We start from the raw sequence: 21,520 nt of genomic DNA on the forward strand, positions 1-21,520 counted from the left end.
CTAGCTAACGTTAGCTAGCGAGTTGCACTCTGGCTAAGTAAGCTGGGTAGAAAACAAGCTTTAGCAAGTTGTTCTGGTGATGGATAGTCTTATTAAACATCAGAATAACTGAACTGCAGCAAGCCACCATCAAGACTGTCATTTCAAGGTAATATTAGCAGGGTTGCCAACTTTCAGGAATTGCTTGGTGTGAGATTAGTTAGGGAGTGGTAGGATGGGCACTGAAACATGATATTAAACGGTCACCTGGGCTAAATTATTAAAGACAGTAGTATTGATAAGCTCTGACATTACTGGTTCTTTTATCTGTACTTTTTTAATGTTTTGGTGTAATTTCTCTGTGTCAGAGCTCCTCATACTCTTTACTGTAAGTACAATAAACCTTCAGGAGAACAATGCCAGTGCTTTATCAATACACCTGTTCAACGAGCATAAACATGTAAATATGTAGAAAGTGATATTTCAATCTGCTCTGTCCCCAGTCATTTAACTGTTTAGCTTATTGTGCCAGTATCTTAAAATCTGACAAATACTGACTGATGTCTGTGTTCTAAATTCTTTCTAAACTTCACTCAGTATTTTGATGTTAGGAATATGATTTATTATATATAGAGATATATTCTTGTGTGCATAATAAAATAACGAGTGTGTGTGAGAGAAGGGTAAATACCTTGAGCTACACACTGAGGATCACAACAGGTTTCCTCCAGGTAAATCCACTGCATTTGCTACTTAAGAGATTTGATTATGAGGGTAAAAAGCCTGCATTAGTTTGTGACTAAGCTATCAATATAAAATGTATATCCTGGTATAAAGGAAACTAATAAATGTATGTTAGCTTAACTGGGTGGCTCACATATGTTAATTATACATGAAATATTCTGTCAAACAGATGATATGGCTGGCAATGAAGCAATAATGGAGAGATCTGTGAGGAGAAGACGAGTCCGTCCTCAACAGGATGCCGAACAACACATTAAACTGAAAACTGACAAGGCTGGTCTCACAGAGCATTTTATCAACCCATACAAAGGTAAGTTCTTACATTTTGCAAGTCGTGTTTGTGTCAGTTGTACACAGCCTATTAATAATAATAATGTTGAATTACACCAGAGGGAATGACATTCTGCTTGTGATGTTAATGCGCCAAAAAGTACAAAAATAAAAAGATTGTGCACAAGTCCCAAATCTCAAGTCTGAGTCGAGTCTCAAGTCACATTTGTGTGCAACTTAAAGTTATACTCTGTAAGATTTTAATCTATTTAATTGCCTTTTAAGTTACTATCTATCAAAGAGTGAGTTAAAACAATGGTGATTGATCATATGACCCACTAATGAAAGCACTTCTAAGTTTTTCAATATCTGTGTCTGTGGCGACGTTCCCGGGCTAGATGTAAATAGGCCGCCATGTTAGTGACGCTGCTGACAGCGGTTGGTCTGTCGGCCGAGATCGTCACTAACGGTTATGCTGCGTTCACTTGTAAACGGAAATTGGGAACTTCCAACTTCTGAGTCAGGCTTGTAGTAAGGGCAGAAGTGTAATAGGAACATGTGTGTATGGATTTAAGAGGGTAACATATAGACATAGGGGACGGACTGGAAGTAGAGAGGTGAATGTGTTTCAATAAAGTTTACAAAAGAGAAAAAAAAAAAAAGTCAACACATATTGACCGTGAACCTGACAAGATGGAGGGCTCTGAAAGAACAGGCTCGCCTGCAATTACATCTTACTGTCAAAGAGGCCGCTAGAAACAATGTATCTCAAATGTTATGGCGTACAAGTTTAAGTGCTACTCAAGTCCAAGTCTGAAACTCAAGTCCCCATCTCTGATAGGGTATTTTTATGTTACACTACTGTTGCACAGCTTTGCCTTAGCTTGCAAAGTATTAGGCTCCAATTTGAAAGATGGTAGACTGTGCTAGTGGATAAAAAATAGTAATTGGTGTTTTTTCTTACTTTAAAGGTCGAGGTGTGCTTGCTGTGGAGGTTTTCAACAAAGGAGATTTTGTGCTTGAATACCGTGGTAAACTTTTCAAACAGGATGGTCTTCTTACGAAGAACTACAATGACACAGAAGCAGTATTCCTGTTTGACTTCAAATGGAAAGGGGGATGTTGGTGGTAAGTTATAATAAATATGCTTTTGTTGGCAGGTGTAATACATTACAATAGTTTTAGGAAATGAGCTTTGAATGGCCTGTTAACCTAAGGATATCCCAATTTCTAACAAACCATGCAAGAGACTCACCACCCCGGTAGTACCCTGTAAATGTATATTGCTGCAAGCTACCTCAATTGTTTGCTCAGCTTTCAAATAAAACGTGCCCTTCTTAACACTGTAGCCAAACAAAGTAGGTAACTTCTACTCTTAACATCAATATTCTTTTCCTTAAGTCTTGATGCATCTGTTGAAGACAAGTCACTGGGAAGGCTTGTGAATGATGACCACATCAAGCCTAACTGTAGGATAAAAGCTATTGATGTTGGTGGGATGCCACATCTTTGCCTGTTTGCCCTAAGAGACATCGCCCCAGGTGAAGAAATAACTTACAATTACGGGGATTCAGACTGGCCTTGGCGCAGACAGGTACAATTTGTTTAATGTTGATAATAGTTGTTTTGGTCATTTTCAGATGAAACTGATCTCATTGTGTCTTGAGATTTGACCTATATCATGATTGTTTTAATTTTTTTCCGGTTTCCTTTTCCAGCAGAAAATGGCACCTGATGTCAGCGAGCAGCTGACACCTGATGTCAGGGACAGACCTCAGGTAGGGGCCAGTTTATAAAATACTACTTAATCTCTTAGAGATTGTAAGGTATTTGTTCTCAGTGTAGTACTCAGTGGGTTTCAGAGTATGTATTATTGTCCAGTGTTTCTCTTATGACAGCCTAAGTAGTAATGTACTGTAAGGACAATGATCTGTGTTTGGAATGTCTCCTAAAGTACTGACAGACTTACATACTGGTGTTTTAACATTATACATAGATGAATGTCCCCAATTAGGTATGAGTAGCGTGTGTGTGTGTGTTTAGAACGACCCCAAAAGTACTGATAGACTGACATACTGGTGTTTTAACATTATACATAGATGAATGTCCCCAATTAGGTATGAGTACCGTGTGTGTGTGTGAGTTTAGAACGACCCCAAAAGTACTGACAGACTTACATACTGGTGTTTTAACATTATACATAGATGAATGTCCCCAATTAGGTATGAGTACCGTGTGTGTGTGTGAGTTTAGAACGACCCCAAAAGTACTGACAGACTTACATACTGGTGTTTTAACATTATACATAGATGAATGTCCCCAATTAGGTATGAGTAGCGTGTGTGTGTGTGTTTAGAACGACCCCAAAAGTACTGATAGACTGACAGACTGGTGTCTTAACATTATACATAGATGAATGTAACATTTTTTTTTTCCTTTTCCAGCAGCAATTGGCACCTGATGTTAGCCAGCCGATTGTCGAAGAAAGCGACAGACCTCAGGTAGGGGCCAGATTATAAAATGCTACTTAAAGACCTGTTGAGCAAGAATTTCTTTATTGAAATAGCAGAAAATTCTCCAAAAATGGTCCTACTCATTCATTCCTGTGTGACAGTGTGTGTGTCCACAGAGAGCCTGCCTTCCGCCTGTATTTTCTTATTTCTTAGTGTTGGGGGTGTATGCCTGCCACCTAAACCACTGCTGAATCCTTTTATATTAGTATGTATTATTGTCCAGTGTTTCTCTTATGACAGCCTAAGTAGTAATGTACTGTAAGGACAATGATCTGTGTTTGGAATGTCTCCTAAAGTACTGACAGACTTACATGCTGGTGTTTTAACATTATACATAGATGAATGTCCCCAATTAGGTATGAGTAGCGTGTGTGTGTGTGTTTAGAACGACCCCAAAAGTACTGACAGACTGACATACTGGTGTTTTAACATTATACATAGATGAATGTCCCCAATTAGGTATGAGTAGTTTGTGTGTGTGTGAGTTTGAACGACCCCAAAAGTACTGACAGACTTACATACTGGTGTTTTAACATTATACATAGATGAATGTCCCCAATTAGGTATGAGTAGTTTGTGTGTGTGTGAGTTTGAACGACCCCAAAAGTACTGACAGACTTACATACTGGTGTTTTAACATTGTACATAGATGAATGTCCCCAATTGGGTATGAGTAGCTTGTGTGTGTGTGAGTTTGAACGACCCCAAAAGTAATAATATAATAATAACAATAATAATAATAATTATTATTATTATTATTGTCATTATTATTATCTTTATTTATAGAGCACTCTTCTTAATCCATATGACAAAGTGCTTCATAAAGGCATCAAAATAAAATTCATAAAATCATCAAGTTTTAAAAGAAAACATATAGAAAACAATTTAGTGTCTAAAACCCAATACATATCAAGAAAATAAAAAACTGTTCAAATGAAATTAAAACTCAAATATAATCAGGAAAGGCTATCTGATAAAAGTATTATTTATTTTGCTGCACTTTGTAACATTTAACATGTAACATTTAGAAGAGTGCTCTATAAATACAGATTATTATAGTAATAATAATAATTATTATTATTATATTACTTTTGGGCCCTGTTTTCTTTGTTTTTCCAAATTCCTTGCTGAATCAGAGATTACCTTTAAGTCCCTTCTTAAAACATACTTTCCTGATTTTACTTGAGTTTTAATTTCCTTTGAACTGTCTTTTATTTTTTGATATGTATTGTTTTTTACACACTAGATTTTCTATATGTTTTCTTTTAAAACTTGATGATTTTATGACTTTTATGTTGATGCCTTTATGAAGCACTTTGTGACATGGATTTAGAAAAGTGCTCCTTATGTAAAGATTATTATTATTATTATTACTATATTATTACTTTTGGGGTCGTTCCAAACACACACACACGCTACTCATGCCTAAATGGGGTCACGCAGAACCTTTATCTCAATATGTGTTGAGATTTGAGCTGTATCAAGGTTGATCATATATTTATTTTATCCGGTTTCCTTTTCCAGCAGAAAATGGCACCTGATGTCAGCGAGCAACTGACACCTGATGTCAGGGACAAACCTCTGGTAGGTGGTCACAGGGGTCAACACACTAGTCTCTGAAGTCTGCAGTTCAGTGTGCCCTCCCGTTTAATCTGAAAAACACTTTGGGGAAAAAAACCCCACTAGGTTTTGTCTCACTATGACGACATTAACACAATATCATTTTGTACGATCAATTTAGCCAACCCTTGCTTTATGAACACCACAATTCTTCAGCATTAACGGTTGGTGTTAGCATGTAGCTAATGTTTGCTTTTCACTAGGATAACAATTGCATGACATCAGTTGGTGTTATAACATTTAACAAAAATCATGTGGGCCGCACACACAATTTCAACTCCTTTTTTTCTTTTAGCTGTCATCTAGTCCTGTGGATGCATCTCAGGTGTATGATGAGATCAACATAAACAGCAGCAATCCAGCTGCACATACAGTAAGAGCCCAATTTCATCTTTAAATGTAATCACTATTGCTCATTTTTGGCTGTGAAGTGTTATAATTTGTAGTTGTATTCACAAACTGTCTTTGAAACAATCAGTTCTTTATTTAATTGCTGTCACTACAGACTCGAATGGCCAAATATAGACAGCACCATGAGGAATGCTTCAATCGTCACAAAATTGCAGAGGAGGAGCGAAATGCTAAAGAAAGACAGCATACAATGAATTTGTTAAAGCGTGCACAACTGGTTCAACAATTGGCACAACGGGATATGCTTGTGAGTAATATACTTGAACATCTTGCAGAAATTACTCTCTGTGCCCAACCTCTTTTCGTTCATTACTAGGAGCTTGATTGCGTGATTGTGTTTTTTTATTACTTGTTATTCAATGCAGCACAGTCAACGCTGGGTTCTTCAACTGACGGCCAGTGGGGCGGATACGGCCCTTAATAATTTTTTTTACTTGTCCTCTGATTAATTCCCATGGACCCAGAGAAAAACTTTTGGCCTATCATATTTCATCTGTATGCACTATTGGACTTTTACTGCAAATGTCCATTTGTCCTGAAATGTTGTTATCTTGCTAACTTTTAGAAGTTAGTAAGGCAATGATGAGTAGTCTACATTTCTATTCCAAATGACCATTGGTCTTATTTTGTTTTGTTGTTGTGCTGGAGTCAACTATCTTGTTTCCTTTCATCACTTTCTCAGCTTTTGACATGCCTTTCTTTCTTTTCCTCCCTTAGCTAACTTCGCAATCCCCATTGCATGATGATATTCAGGTATGTCTACAACTTCAAATGGGCAAGTTTTAAAAGGGAAGCTACTGTGAAACTCCATGATCATTGACATGCTCTCTGTACATCAAGCAGTGATAGGGCAATTATTTGGCATGTTTTTTAAATGCCAATTGAATTTGAATTTTGCACATAATAAGTTGGATTCGTCTTTTTAGTCACTAGCCTCATCAGATACCTCGTCCCTGGATGAATCAACGATAACCAGTGATCCGTTGGAAGATGGAGAGCCAGCAACACAGGTAACACTGCATTGCTTGCTGCATTTGAACAATAGCCCATTATTTACTTTTCAATTGTACAAGTATATTCAGTGTGGATAATATCACTATTATCATTTGGCATCATTAAATAAACCATCATTAATCCAGTAATTTTCATGATGCTCTTCAAAAATACACCTCATATAGTTTGTTAATTTACCAATTTATTATCCCTGAAAAAGAGTGAAGGTTGATCACTCCTTGATCATTATAGGGAGTGGAATTTGTCATAAATCCCATCCTCAAAACATCAGTATCATTTTACATCATTTTCAATCATACCAGTGTTTATTATTTATTATTATTATTTATTATGTTAATTAATGTAAGGTCAAAAATGCATGTGAATGAAATTTTTTTGCTGAGTAATTTGTACTTAATGGAATGCTTTTATCTTTTTGTCCTTTTTTCTTTTTTAAGACAACAGCTCCTCTTACGTGTGCTACATCGTCAGATGGTCAAAGATCTTGGAATTGTTCAGTGGATGACTCAAAAAGGACATCCTCAAGACAAAGACAGGTATTTTCCTACAGTCTAATAACAGTCGTGTACATTTTTATGTATATATAAAGCTATTATTATGTGGCTTTTCATTAAATAAACGTTGATAAATGTAGCCTTTATATGTCATATCCCGAAGCTAAAAGAGATAATGTTCCTGTAATAAAAGTCCAATGCATCAACACAGTACATGACACTCAGTATAGTAAAGGATGACCTATGTTACTAAACAGAATCTTTTTTCTTTTTTTCCAAGGCCACTTCATATATGGAAACATCCCTTGATGAATCCGATCTCACAGACTATAGTGATCGTGACTATGTCCCAGACTCTGAAGCAGGAAGTTCCTCTGAGCCTGATGAAGACACACCACTGTATCCAGTTGCGAAAAAGCCCCTGCCATCTCTGCGACATCCCATTTTATCTCTATCAAAACAAGATATTGATTCAGGAAGCCCAGAAAAAAGAGACACTGCAGTCAGCCCTAAGAAGAGGAACTTGATCACTCAAAGGAAGAGAAAGATCTCATCCCCCAGTCCACTAAAGAGCAACTCAAACACTCCTGAGAAAAGCAGAATCCAACAAATTTGTGACTCAATTAGAGTATTGCCTCACTCAAATTCTGAAACTCGTCGAGTGTACAACAAGAGGAACTACTGTCTCTTTTGCCTCCATCCCAGATCAAAAATTTCACGACACCTGGAAGCTGTACATGGGGATGAAGCAGAGGTTGCCCTAGCATTTCAGCATCCAAAGAATTCAAAAGAGAGACACAAAAAGTTGAACATTCTTAGAAAACGTGGAAACTTTGCCCACAACGCCAATGTTATGAGGGAGGGAGCTGGAGAGCTCCAGGCCTGCTACAGACCACGAGAGTGTAGACGTGCCTCTGAATTTATTCATTGTTTTCATTGTCAAGGACTTTATGCCAAGAAATCATTGTGTAAGCACATGAAAATCTGCCCAGCGAAGGAAGAAACTAGTGATGAATCCAGCAGTGGGAAGAGGCGAGTTCGATCCAAATGTGCCCTTAAAACTGCCATTTTGCATGAGATTAGTGAGGGCTTGAAGAATGTGATTTCCTCCATGACCTATGATGAGGTCACTCAGCTGATTCAAAATGACAAACTTCTCTTGCAGTTTGGACAACACCTGTTTGAGCTAAATGGGTCAAGAAAGAACAGACATGACTACATAAGGCAAAGACTTAGAGAACTTGGGCGACTATTACTTGTGGCTAAGAAGAATACTCCCATCCGGAAGGCAGAGGAACTCATCTATCCTGCAAACTTCATTCATGTGATATCTGCAGTGAAAGAGTTGGCTGGGTACAATGCAGAGAACAACACATTCTGCACACCTTCCTTAGCCCTCAAAATTGGTAACAGCCTGGGTATAATCTGTAAGCTTGTAGAGAGTGATTATTTGTCCACAGTTGACAGAGACTGGAGCCTTGAAGAATTTGCTCGAGAATTCAAGACCATCAAACAATTCAGATGGAAGGGATTGATTACCAGAGGAGCAACAACATCTCTGAGAGAGTCAAAGTGGAATGCACCACAGATTATACCTCTCACTGAAGATGTCAAACTTTTGGACTCTCACATGGAGAATGTTAGAGTTGTTGCTAAAAGAATGCTGAGACTGTGTCCCTCTGCAAAGAACTATGCAACACTTGCCAAAGTGACACTTGCTCAGCTGATCATTTTCAACAGAAGAAGAGAAGGAGAGGTGTCAAGAATGGAGTTGGTCACTTTCAAAGCAAGGAGAAAGTCAGAACTCAATGAGGACATGGCCCTATGTCTTACCCCACTTGAGAACAAGATGTGTGATTTCTTCACCAGAGTAGAAATCAGGGGGAAACGAGGAAGAGGAGTCCCTGTGCTCCTAAAACCATCAATGGTGTCAGCTATGGAGCTTCTAGCTGACACTCGTGAGCAGTGTGGAGTCTCCAAAGAGAACATCTACATGTTTGCTAGACCAGGAGCATCATCAGCTTACAGAGGGGGAGAATGCATCCAAACGTTTGCAAGGGAGAGTGGTGCCAAACATCCCGAGGTCTTAACCTCAACAAGGCTCCGGAAGCACATAGCAACGATGTCTCAAATTCTTAATCTTCAAGAAAATGAAGCAGACCAACTTGCTGACTTTCTGGGTCATGACATTCGTGTGCACAGGCAGTATTACCGCCTTCCGCAGGGAACACTTCAGCTCGCCAAAATGAGCAAAATGCTTTTGGCAGTGGAGAAGGGGACTCTATCACAGTATAAAGGTCAAACCCTCGATGACATTGAGATTGATCCCGAAGGTATGGATACATGTGTGTATCTTAGTGTATATTAGTATAATATATTTAGCTCCGATGCTGGGGCAACCCATGGTTATTGCCTCATGAGAAATGCATCATCAGTACTCTTTAACAGTAAGGTAATGTTTATGCTGTATTTGGTAATTGAAGTCTAGAAATTAAGAACCATATCAATCTGTTTCAAATTGGAAGAATGCAAATGTAGTCTATCAGGTCAAATATGGATTATTTTCTCCTTAGATGTTGTGTACATGTATGTTCAGTTGATGTATAACATTACACTATACCAAATTGTTTTGATTTAATGTGCAACTGCAATAATGTGGGCAATACATTCAGAATTGACTTTTGGTTTTCCATCTTAAGGCTACAACTGCTGAGGCTATGCCATATTTTTTTTTAAATATTCTCTTACATTTTCTCCTCAGAAAAAGTTGATTCCACACAAGATCAGGACACGTCAAGTGATGAGGATGAGTCTGTTGAGTCGACCACTGAGGCAACAGGCGAAGACGGCCAGGAGCCACCAGAGACTACACCTTTACTTCCGACCACTGCTACCAGTTCCACTCCTCCCAGTGCTCTTCTCAATCAAGGTTTGTTTTCGCTTGGGTTAGATCTTTTTTTAACGGAAGAAAGTTATTATCTGCAATATAAACCTAACCTAATAAACCTGGTCTTACAGCTGAATACTGAGCCCTTTAAGTAATTTTGCAGCCAAACCATCCCAGCCACTCTGGCACTGTGGATAAGGTTTTGAATTGTGGTAAAAATAAAGGCACATATTCAGAGCTTCCTTTTTCGACTTAGGCTATTTAATGATAAATGGCCATACTAAAAACATACTAATCACTAATAACTGATCAGTAATATGTAGGAATGGGTATTGAGAAACAGCGCCGCTGCTCCCCAAACTCACACTCTCTACTTTAAGCAGCCAGAGTCGGGGACAAGCGAGGGACCCTCCATACATCTAACACACCCAGACATTACCACTGTTTACCATGCTTCGCTGCCGGTCTTGCTACCTACCTTTAACATAAATGTGTCTGTCCACTGCACTAACAGACAACTTGTCTGTCCGTGAGCTGTCAGTGTAGTTAGCATCAGTTTTAAGAACTTCTAATTTATGTTTCTAAATAATCCCATTCATCAGTGGATAGCAGAAGTCCCCAAGTCCAACCCATTCTCCATCGCAAGATGAGGGAAAATGACACCAGCCAAAACAGAAAGCAATGTAGCAATTGCTCATCTCTCATACAGGAAATTCAGGAAACAATTTAACTTATTTCTGAAAAAGTTTTAATAAAATAATTGTACCAAATTATGGAGAGTAGTATCAATATAAATATCGATAATTTATCGGTGTCGATAAGTATTACTGATATTGGTATCAATAAAATCCTAACGATACTCATACCTACTAATATGACAGATTAGGATTAATAGGATTAATTATTTGTCCTTACATAGTGACAGCAATGTGTCCAGTGATAGCCTAAAGAAGGGCATTATGGCAGAATCTGCACTGCAGTCTCTGTTGAGCAGCATTATGTTACGATCAAAGGCTGAACTTCATATTCACATTAGAACATGCTCTCCTTACTAACCATAGCTTAAAGTGCATGCAGATAATAACATTTAATGACTCTTGTCCCTAATGGGAAAGTTAGGCACTCACAGGTGACTTTTATCAGTTTGTGTATTTGTGTACAGCTGAAGATCTCAAAAGTGACATTAAAATGATTTGTCCTCAATCTAAAGGTTAAAATTCTGTTAAAAAGTTGTTTGATACTAAAATCTCTGATTAAAAAGTGTTTACAAATGCAGTTAACAAGTGAGTTTGGAGAAGAATCTTAAGTTTAAGTAGTAACACTGTAACACTTTGAAAAGTGCTTTAAACGTTACGTATTGTAACTCCAGATTCTATGAATAAAGGCGTAACCCTCTAAGAGCTATTGGTCGATATCGTGAAGATTTTTCTTTCTGTTCATGTCTATACAGTATATGACATCGTCAGGACCTGAGCTCTGCTCCCAAAAAGGCAGTACTTTCTTTGGCTAATGTTGGTGGAGCAGGGAGCCTGCTTTTTTTTAAAAACAAATTTAACTGTGATGCCTATTTGGGATTGTGTTTAAATAATTAAAAACCTTTTGTAGCGACATCTAGCAGTCATGGTCTTCCATTATTGATCAGTTTACCTTGGTGTTGTCCTTGCACTTTGAACAGTAGTACTAAAAGAAAGCAGAGGTTGTGAATGCTGTTTTGGATGGACTGCAAAAAATGCTTTTAGTAATGAGATATTGACAACACCTCTATCTTTTCTTCACAGACAACAGCGGTAACTCCAAACGTAAGTGGGAAGACAGTGAGGTACACGCAGTTGAAAGACACATGATGCGCTTCATCCACACATGCAAGGTACCTCAAAAGATCGACTGCATTCGGTGTATCAATGCAGAACCCTATGCGCTCAAAGACCGAAACTGGACTGGAGTGAAAAATTATGTCAGAAATCGGATCACTGCCTTAAAGAGAAAGGCTTGTTCTCAGGACTCACGATAGCTATTTGTTGAAGTATACCTGTGTGAAGTATATCTGTTATCTTATTTTAGATTAAATTTAGTTAAATTTGTTTGTGCCCAAAGCCCTTCTTTCTTTTTATATAGCCAAAGTTCTTGGTTGTAGTTTGGAGCACAACCTGCTATTATCATGTTGCTAGCGAGACCAAGAAATTTTTCTCTGAACATTCTCTAGTCAAGTATGTTAACTGACTGCTGTCCAGATGTATTCATTTGAAAGCTAGCCAAGTTTGTGGCGACCTGTAATTTTCAAGGACATTCCATTTGAGCTGTGTGGCACTTGTACATGATATCCATGCATTATGTTACTAAAACACAAGTTAACAGCAAACGCAAGTCTGTTTGGTGCATTATTATTTCATGCAGATTTTCATTGTGGTGCTACTATGACATATTCAGTCTACCTCTTAATCTGCATTATTCCATGGTCTGGGTGAGTACTCTTTTCTGATTGGCCGACAGGTGTGTGTTAATTAAGCAATAGCTCACGACAGGCCGTGGTATCAACATTAAAGAGCACAGCTGTCAAAGCCTGCACCTCCCCAGAAATGTAACTACAAGTCACGGAGATGCTTGGTGGCATCACATTTCCGGCTGCTCCTTCTTCTCCACTACAGCTTAAAGCCACTGGAACCTTGATTTATAGTAAAAAAAAGCATATATGACTGTTTGGTTGTAAAAGGGACTAGAATTATTCCTTGTCATGACAACTGTAAGCTTTCGCTTTATAACCTTTTGATTTTGAGTGCAAAACTTCAACCAAAAAATTGCAAATGCTTTTATTTTATATTGTTGGCAAATGACCATGGTATAAGCAGGATGATCAACTTGTAGTTGTGCGTTAAATGGTTTTAAGGCACGACGTGAAAGCGAAGAAACACCTGACGTGAAGTGGATTGCTGTGCAAACCACACTACTCGTTGATTATCCCTTACTTAAAATCCAGCATTTCCTGTAGAAACTTGTAGAAAACCAACTGTTGTCGGTGGGCACACCTGAGTGGGCATACCTACATAAGACATGTAGGTATGGGAAGGATTAGCCAGTAGTTAAGCCATCATCCTTCTCTTTGCCAGAGGCTCCTGAGAGTTACAGCTGACTCCCTGAACAGATCTGCGATGTACTGATACTGTAGTGTGATTGTTATTGATGATGTCTTATATCAATATATATAATAACGGGGCACAAGATAACAGATTTCTGAATTTCAATTTTGCAAGAATTTAAACCACAAATATGAACACAGGAGATGACTTTATGTAAAGTTATACATTTATTAATAAAGTAAAGCACACTCAATAGTCAGGTAATATAAGTGAATATAGTATATACAAGAGGTATACCTATGGTTGAATTATGATGAATCAGTGACAACAGGAAGAAATTATCATGTGAACATACAATACTGATAATTAAAACAATATCTCGTGCAAACTGCAGTGCAATTACAGGAGTTCCATAATGGAAGACATGAACCATCAACAATGACAATAAAGGGGTGACAGTATAACTATCTGGAAAACTGACATAGATGAAAATTGAATAAAGAAATAGTCAATGGCTATACACTGTACAGCTATAGGGAGCTGTAATTAAGTGTGTGATATGTTGTGTACCATGTAGTACATTTATGCGTGATGCATGAATGATGCCCAGCAGACAATGATTATACGTACATCACCTGTAGCGTTCCAGAGGGAGATGAAGCATGCTGAGGCCGGGAGTCTGTAGGGAGTCCTGGCTCAATGAGTTACAGGTGGTTGGATATCTGACGTATGTTGAGAGTTGAGCTCAGCGGGCCTCAACAGGGTGAAATGTAGGCTGCAGCACAGTGAGCTAGACAAAGTTGTCAGTCTCTCAAGGCGAATGTATACCTACTCTGGAGGTTCAGATTCTTCAGGTAAACTCAGCAGGGTAGCTCAATAGTGGTGTTGTAGTAGGCAGGAGAAATGAACATTATGCAGGTTTTGGCATTAGCTCTGAAGCTAGTACTAACACGCTGCATCCCTTGCATGGAAGTGCTGTCATTACCATTAGCAGTCATTACATCTGGTTCACTAAGCATTGGGGGAGTGTCTTGAGATTTGCGCTTGTGCTTGTTTTTTACCCGACAGACAACATCAGACCACAGCTGACCAGGAGTGGAGACTTTCAGCCTAGCACCTTTGCTTTGCAGAGATCTGTGGTGAGCACCAGTGAGGATGTCTGTGGGGTCAGTCCCCAGTGAGACCCAGGAGAGGGTGTCAGCTAGGTCTGTAGCGAGTGCCGGTGGGGATACCTCCAGTCCATTTGTGCTTGAGTCAAGTCAGGGGTCAGCCAGGTCTGTAGCATGGGTTGCAGTCTCCGAATCTGCAAATTTGACTGGTGCTTCTGATTCTGATGTTTTGATAGCAGGAATATAGGTTGATGATTCAAACAGCGTGTCAGTAAGCTGTTCATCTTGGTTAATTTGGTAGTGGGGAAATCCTTCCTTCTTGTTCTTCAATTTGTTGTTGTAGATTGAAGAAGCCAGCGCAGTCAGAAGAGGAGGAGGATAACTCTAACTTTAACCATTGGCACTTTGTCCCAGTCACCAGAAAAAAACAGCATTATAGGTTTAATTACTATTTCTTCCTTCAGTATGAGGTAATTTGGGGTTTACTTTGGGGTTTACTTTGATTGAGTTTAATGCGTTTTCTTTAGATATCTCAGAAGCTACTTGAGACCAGTGTTACTCGATCAAAGATTGAATTTCATATTTCATTACAACATGCTCTCCTTACTGAACATAGCTGAATGTGCATGCAGATAATGACATTTAATGAGTCTTCTCCCTTAAGGAAAGTGAGGCACCCAAAGGTGACTTTTATCAGTCTGTGTATAGCTGAAGACCCCAAATTGGACATTAAAATTATTTGTCCCCAATCTCAAGGTAAAAATTCTGTATGGACAAAAGTTGTTTAAAACTAAAATCTCAACTGATTTTCATAATCTGGCGACTCCCAGTAATATATTCCACTTGCCAGCATCTCTCTAAACCATTCAGAAAGTGGTGTCCTCAAAGGGGGGGTGTTGGAATGTGCGTCCCCAAAGTGGACATAAGTAAGTATGTGTGTGTGTGTGTGTGTTCAGCCGAAAACCAATCATCGTCAAACGTGAACAGGCCAGCTGTCAGTAAACACTCAGAGAGTTTGAGCTCCACAGCTCAGGAGGTTTACAGGGTTTAAAAGCAACATATCCTGAAGGTGCCATCCGTCCGCTCATCTAACCGCCCTCAGTTTAGTCTGACAGGCAATTTTCTTTCGGCACACAAACACACACACTTTAAAGGGGGTCAACAGTCACTCCGCCGGTGACACCAGGGACACACAAACCAGGACCAGTTTGTAAACACTGCTCGATCAGCATGCTGTAATCCACATTTAAGTTCTTGCGTTTCTGTTATTTTAATTGATTTCTGTGCAGTCATGGTCTCTTAGAGTTCACAGGGTAAGACATGACATCGTGACACGTAGGTGGTAACAGTACACAGAGGTCGCGGTTCGGTTGGCACATGGGTTTACGGGGTCACGGTTCGTTATGAGTTCAGTACAACAGGAAAAAAAGCAACAGAGAGAAGTGTATGACTGCAGGCACCGAACTGTGACGTCTGGGGAAAGCTTGATATTGTTACAGTTTCATAAGTCGGTCCCTTCAGGTTGAAAGATGTATCTCAGGAAATCAGACAACAATTATTTTGACATCATTTTCTGTTTAAAAAAAAACTGGAGGGGCACTGGTGGTGTAGTGGTTAGTGCGTGCGGCTCATGTACGGGGGCTGTAGTCCTCCATGGTTGAGGTTCGAGTCCGACCTGTGGCTCATTTTCTTAATTTCCTTCCCAACTCTCTCTCTCTCTGATTTCAGACTCTATCCACTGTCCTATCTCTTTAAAAAAAGGCCCAAAAAGGAGAGATACAAAGTAGTGAAAATATGTAGTAAAAGTATGTTTGAATCACTGCCTTCAGTGCGTCTGATCTTGAAACTGTCTTTATTGAACAGCACTTTTCTCGTTTTCACATTTTTGCTCGGTAAAAATAATGTCCTGATAAAGTGCTGTTCACTTCGGTTCCTTAATGCACCAATAACATCACAAGATGTTCTTTGTATGTGTGAAACTATTTTGCAATGACACCGGATTCTTTTATTTCTTTTTCTTTTCATGCCTTTTTTTATTTAGAGAGAGGAAAATTGATAGAATCAGAAATCAGGGAGAGCGAGAGAGAAAGAGAGAGAGAGAGAGAGTGGGGAATGGCATGCAGGAGAGGAGCCACAGGTCGGATTTGGACCTTTGGCCGCCTTCTTGGAGGACTCCGGCCTCCATACATGGGGTGCGTGCACTAACCAATCAGCTCCCTGCACCCCTGATTCTGGTTATTTAAACCACAACTATCATCCTTTTCCTCACCTCAGTTGGTAGTTTAGGTGCCTTACATCCTCAAACTAGACGACCACTTTGAAGCATTATTGCTGCAAGTCTGAAAAGTTTAAAATGCAACCTCATGATTTTATTTATTTTTTAAAGTCTAACGAGATGTTGCATATACCTGCACTATGGAAGCCCTGCATGTCCAAAACTCACACTGTGGGGTATCTGAATAGTCGTATTTTGAAGCTTAGGGGGAAAGACAAAGCTGCATTAACTGACTGTGTTGGCAGGGTTGAAAAGGGAGCGTTTGACTGACTTTTAATTCTCTGAAAATCAGTTTTGTTGCAGGAATCCCCACAATGACTAGAGCAACAACCTCCTCTGAAACACCCCCCCCCCACACACACACACAAACACACACACCCACACACAGCTGCAGGACTAATGGCTTTAGCGCTTTAAGACGTTTGTTCCCGGCCTCCTCCATTGTCAGATTAATTACAGGCCTACTTATTAGCTCATTCTAATTGAGATGGGATTAGCTAACTCCGCGGGCTCTGAGTGGCTCGTCTCACTGTTCCCAATGAGGATGCTGCTGTTTGCATTTGTATTGACACTTCACCTCCTCCGTGCAGCTTCATGTGAGACAGCAGCTCATTGTGTCTGGATACACAAACGGAGATTTAGAGCATGTTGTACTCGAGGAAATGGCTGCTATTATTCACCGATTCCTATGGGGAGAATCAGGAAAGGTTGCATTTTTTTTTTTTTTTTTTTTTTTTAGACTTAAAGAGAAAAACGTCTGCTTCATGGAAAACGTCTTATTTATCCCAAACATTGTACGGACGTAATTAAATAACTCTGATTCTGAGGGGGAATCAAAGCGATACCTGATATACAGACTTCAGCAACAATTGAATTTTCAAAATATCATTGCTCACCACCAGAAAGTCTCTTTAGCAACCAGGGGAAACGTTATCCCAGAGACCCCCTCCCCCTCCTGTGCCTGGGCAGGATGCTTGAGTTTCACTGCTGATTTAATAGAAATGAAACAGGATGGATTTGAGGATATTTCATTAATCTTCCTTCTCTTTCATTGCAGAGGAAATTAAGGCGAATAGAGTTCATAACAGACTTTTTTTTTCTCCTCCTCCTCCCTCCTTACTTTAGCCTGCCAGAGACTATTTACTCTCTCTCTCTCTCTCTCTCTCTCTCTCTCTCTCTCGCTCTCTCTCTCTCTCTCTTTTTTCTTTCGCTCTAAGACCCAATTAGCCGGCCAAATTCCTGGCTGATCCCTCTGAATGAGTGGATGTGTATTCTGCTGCAGGTGTAAACATCAACAGAGGGGTTAAACTACCAGAGACTACACATCCAGGCCTTCCCTCCTGAAAATGAAAAACATCATATTCAGCTGCACATAATAAGGTCAGAGGTCATGATGAGGGTTTAGACATATCTTCAAATTTACAGAGGATCCTTATGGGAGGAGTTTATAGAACTTGGAAAAGTATGAGGGCTGACATTAAGCGTGATGCAATTAAGGTCTGATATTAATGCACTCATTATTTTTAATCGCATTAATCGTGTGGCATTTTGTCCTCTTCTGTGCACCGTAGTTACCTCCCCGTAGAGTCTTCTTACAGCCAGAGAGACGGAAATAAACGACACTGTGGGGCCTGAGATTCATGTTTCAACTTTGAGAAGTGTTTTTCAAATTCTATCTGATATAACACTCAACAAAGACCAGAGCAATATTTGTTTTAAATTTTTGTTTCAAAAATAATATAATTCAAAATAAAAAAAAATATTGAAAAAGTCAAATTTTACTTCAACCAAGTCCCTTACAAAAGGTGTAATCAATCATTATCATATGAGCATGTGCACACACGATTTTAAATAATGTATTCAAAGAAGAATGCAGAAAGAGTTTTACCTGTAGTGTTCACATATTTGTTTGTGTATTTCTTGTTTGGACTGAGAGGACTTGCTGCGAGTGTGGGATGTGTTTGGGATAGTGTTGTAGTCAAGACATCACTAACCGAGACCAAGACGAGACCAGAGTGCTCTGAGACCAAGACAAGACCGAGACATTAAGGGATTCAGATCGAGTCAAGACCAAGACCAAGACCATAAATATGACTGAAAGATCCTCATCTTGTGTGCAGCGTGTCACTCACTTAGACACGGGGAATAAAAATCAAACTACGAATTAATTGAAGTTATTTGTTCTTTTAGAAGGAGGTGTTCCTTCTAATCACAGTGATGACGTGAAAAATCAAGTGGTGGTCTTGACCGGTCTTGATTTAAAATCCGAAGTCCGTTGAGACCGAGACGAGACTGAGACCTTCAAAAAGTGAAGACCGATATCGAGTACTTCAACACCAGTTTGGTAAACACTGTTTAATATTTTCTCGTGTCAGTTTGTATTAATAGAAAAATGTCATTCTATTTATTACAAATAAAATAATAAACAGTGTCTACAAAAAAGATATGTAAGGTAGGGGTTCCCAAACTATTTCAGCTCATGACCCCCAAAATAAGGGTGCCAGAGAGTGGGGACCCCCCGCTGTCCCTGGAGGGGGTTAATGCACATAATGTAGCTACAGCTACGCCTCACGCAGCGTTCAGACATTGAGAACACAAAAGAATACAACAGCCTAATAATAACCTTTAAATTATTATATATCTAAATGTTATGTAAGAAAGGATAAAGCAGGATTATAGTAATGTGTGTGTTTAGACTTTAGCACTGAGTGGACACACAGACCTTCACTAAAGACACACCGGTGTGGTGTGTTCAGGTGTGTTCATCTTTGTGTGTAAAGAGCAGCACCCTCGATGTTCCTGTCACGTCTAAAGTTACATTTTAAGTCTCTTTACATATTCATTTCATTTTCATTTCACTTCTTGATTTGAGTTTATTTGTAATGACACTACTTTGGTATATATTCTTTTGCAATAAGTCCTTTTGGAAGATGGATCAAGACCCCCCTCTTGTGGGGTCCCGACCCACACTTTGTGAACCACTGATTTAAAGTGCTGTTGTGTTCTTAAATACTGCAGTTAAAGTTATTGTAAGAACTCCTTATTCTAACTTATAACAAACCTCAAAGTATGTATTCATATGCTGGTCGTAAACACATGAATTTTGACTTTTATACTTTTAAACACCGTGTGCAGCTTCGTTGCTTTTCACCGGTCCACATGTGTTTCAGAAATAAATGTTTATTGTGTTCCAGTTTACATGAAACTCAGTATTTCTATTTACTCAGGCTGTTTCGAATTAAACCATTTGATTGTGAGGGATGAAGTTTGTGGTCCACAGACACTGAACATCTCTGTTTTCCTTTTGTGTCTTCATGGAAAGAAAAAAAGATTTCTTGTGTTGGAACTTTGTGCTGTTTACTCCGAGCTGTATTATCTGCACATCTTCCAGATTTTCCCCATAAACGCACATTAAATCTGTATTACATTAACCATAACATAACCCAGTGAAGTGGTTCGAGGCTATCGCTTGAATGCCCTCATGCTTATTGAATTATCCGACCTGTGATAGAAATCTGCTGCAGTTTGGTGCCAATAACAACATGCTGAGAAGGGTCTAATTTGAGAGGGTGCACTTTAAGGGTGAGTAAAGGTTTTAAAGCATTACCAGGCATTGTTTATTGCAGCAGATATGCACGCTGTAATGAAATGTTCTGTCGATTTCAGGCATGAAGTGCACAGACACAGACTCACTAATGGGATCTGCTAAATGCCTACATCCCAAAAAAACCAGTAAACAAATATCTGCACTGTATCTGCAGAGCGTTTTCTGCTCTTAAAACAACGTCTGTGATTAAAATACAGTGTAGTGATTATCTGAATTACCCTGAAAACCAATGCAGTAATTGAATTTTGCACAGATTCCTGCAGAGAAAGCCTCTCTCTTCCTCTCAGAGAGTGTGCAGGGAGAGGAAGGAGGGGGGGGGGAATATGGAAGTTGACCTTGTAAACTCCGGGGAGCGAGAGAGAGCAGAGCCGGAGAGCTGCAGGGCAAAGCTCTGACAGTTTTCAGCTGCGGGGGAATGTTAATATGTATTTCCAGGATTATTGAATTATGTATATGACAAACGTCTGAAAGAACGCACGGCATTAGCTGCAGGTTTATGAGCGGAGTCTGGTCATCTCCACGCTCCAGTTACCCCTAATGATGGTAATTATTACATGGCTTAACTGTAATACTGGATTGATTCTCAGGCTCCTAAATAACCCCTCCTGCTGGAAAACTGCAACACCCCCCCCCCCCCCCCACACACACACACACTCATAATGTTTGCCCCAACAAAGGCCACGTTGAGGCTCTGTGAACAAAACGCACCTCTCCTCTCAGAAGGGTCCCAGAGTGGGCCGGCGACCTGTGTGAGTGTTTTTGATGAGGGTTAATACTGAAGCCGTATAAAGATGGGATTAGGGCCTGGGCTTACACAACCAGGAGGAAAATTGAAAGTTAGGAGGGAAATATGCGGCTAATTCCATTCTGTCATCATGGGATATTAAAGATTTTTAGCCGCTCTGTCAAATTATTTGTAAATCACAATGGCGGCACTGTTAAAAATCAGGTTTAATTTCCCGGGGCATGAAGTGAGCGGGGAGTTTAAGTGGGCCATTGTCTGCTATCAACCCCTCCTAAGACCTCAAGGTTTTTAAGGGATTTACATCTTTCTGTCGAAAAGAATCTCCCCGAGTATTCTTCCCTGGTTTTCCTCATTTTGGATGCTTTTTCTCCACTTCTTATTTATGCATCTTGTGCATGCAGGCAGCACATACAAACTGAGATAAATAGCATAAGAAGGAAAATATAATATGTCTTCAAATTGTCCCTAACAGGTATGAAGCGAGTGTGTGGACGCGGCTGTTTGGCACCTGCATTGGATTAATGGGGGACCTCTGCCAGTAGCTCGACAGAGTTAAGCTTTTAGATTGAGTTACACAGAGGAGCGGGACCCATGCAGGCCAGGTGCTGGCTAGGTAATACCTCCCAGATCTCAACAGTCTGGTTCTGTTTCAGGGCCGCACCGTGCTCTGCTTCCCCCCCGCTGCCCTGGGTCTTTGGTGCCGTGCCATCACACTTGGTATTTATCAAGACTCTCGAGGTGGACCGGGCAGGCTGAGTCCAACATTGTAGGGGAGCGA

At 39.7% G+C, this 21,520-nt stretch overlaps 1 long non-coding RNA gene across 1 annotated transcript; it reads left to right on the top strand.

Annotated features, from left to right (window-relative positions):
• Positions 1-1,353: 1,353 nt before the first annotated feature.
• On the top strand, positions 1,354-3,494 carry LOC132993793 (uncharacterized). Its single transcript, XR_009676524.1, has 3 exons — positions 1,354-1,435; positions 2,588-2,771; positions 3,438-3,494. It is a non-coding gene; the product is annotated as an uncharacterized LOC132993793 (long non-coding RNA).
• The last annotated feature ends 18,026 nt before the right edge of the window (positions 3,495-21,520 follow it).

The sequence above is a fragment of the Labrus mixtus genome, chromosome 18 (assembly GCF_963584025.1).
Source record: "Labrus mixtus chromosome 18, fLabMix1.1, whole genome shotgun sequence".
In the NCBI taxonomy this organism is placed as follows: Eukaryota; Metazoa; Chordata; class Actinopteri; order Labriformes; family Labridae; genus Labrus; species Labrus mixtus.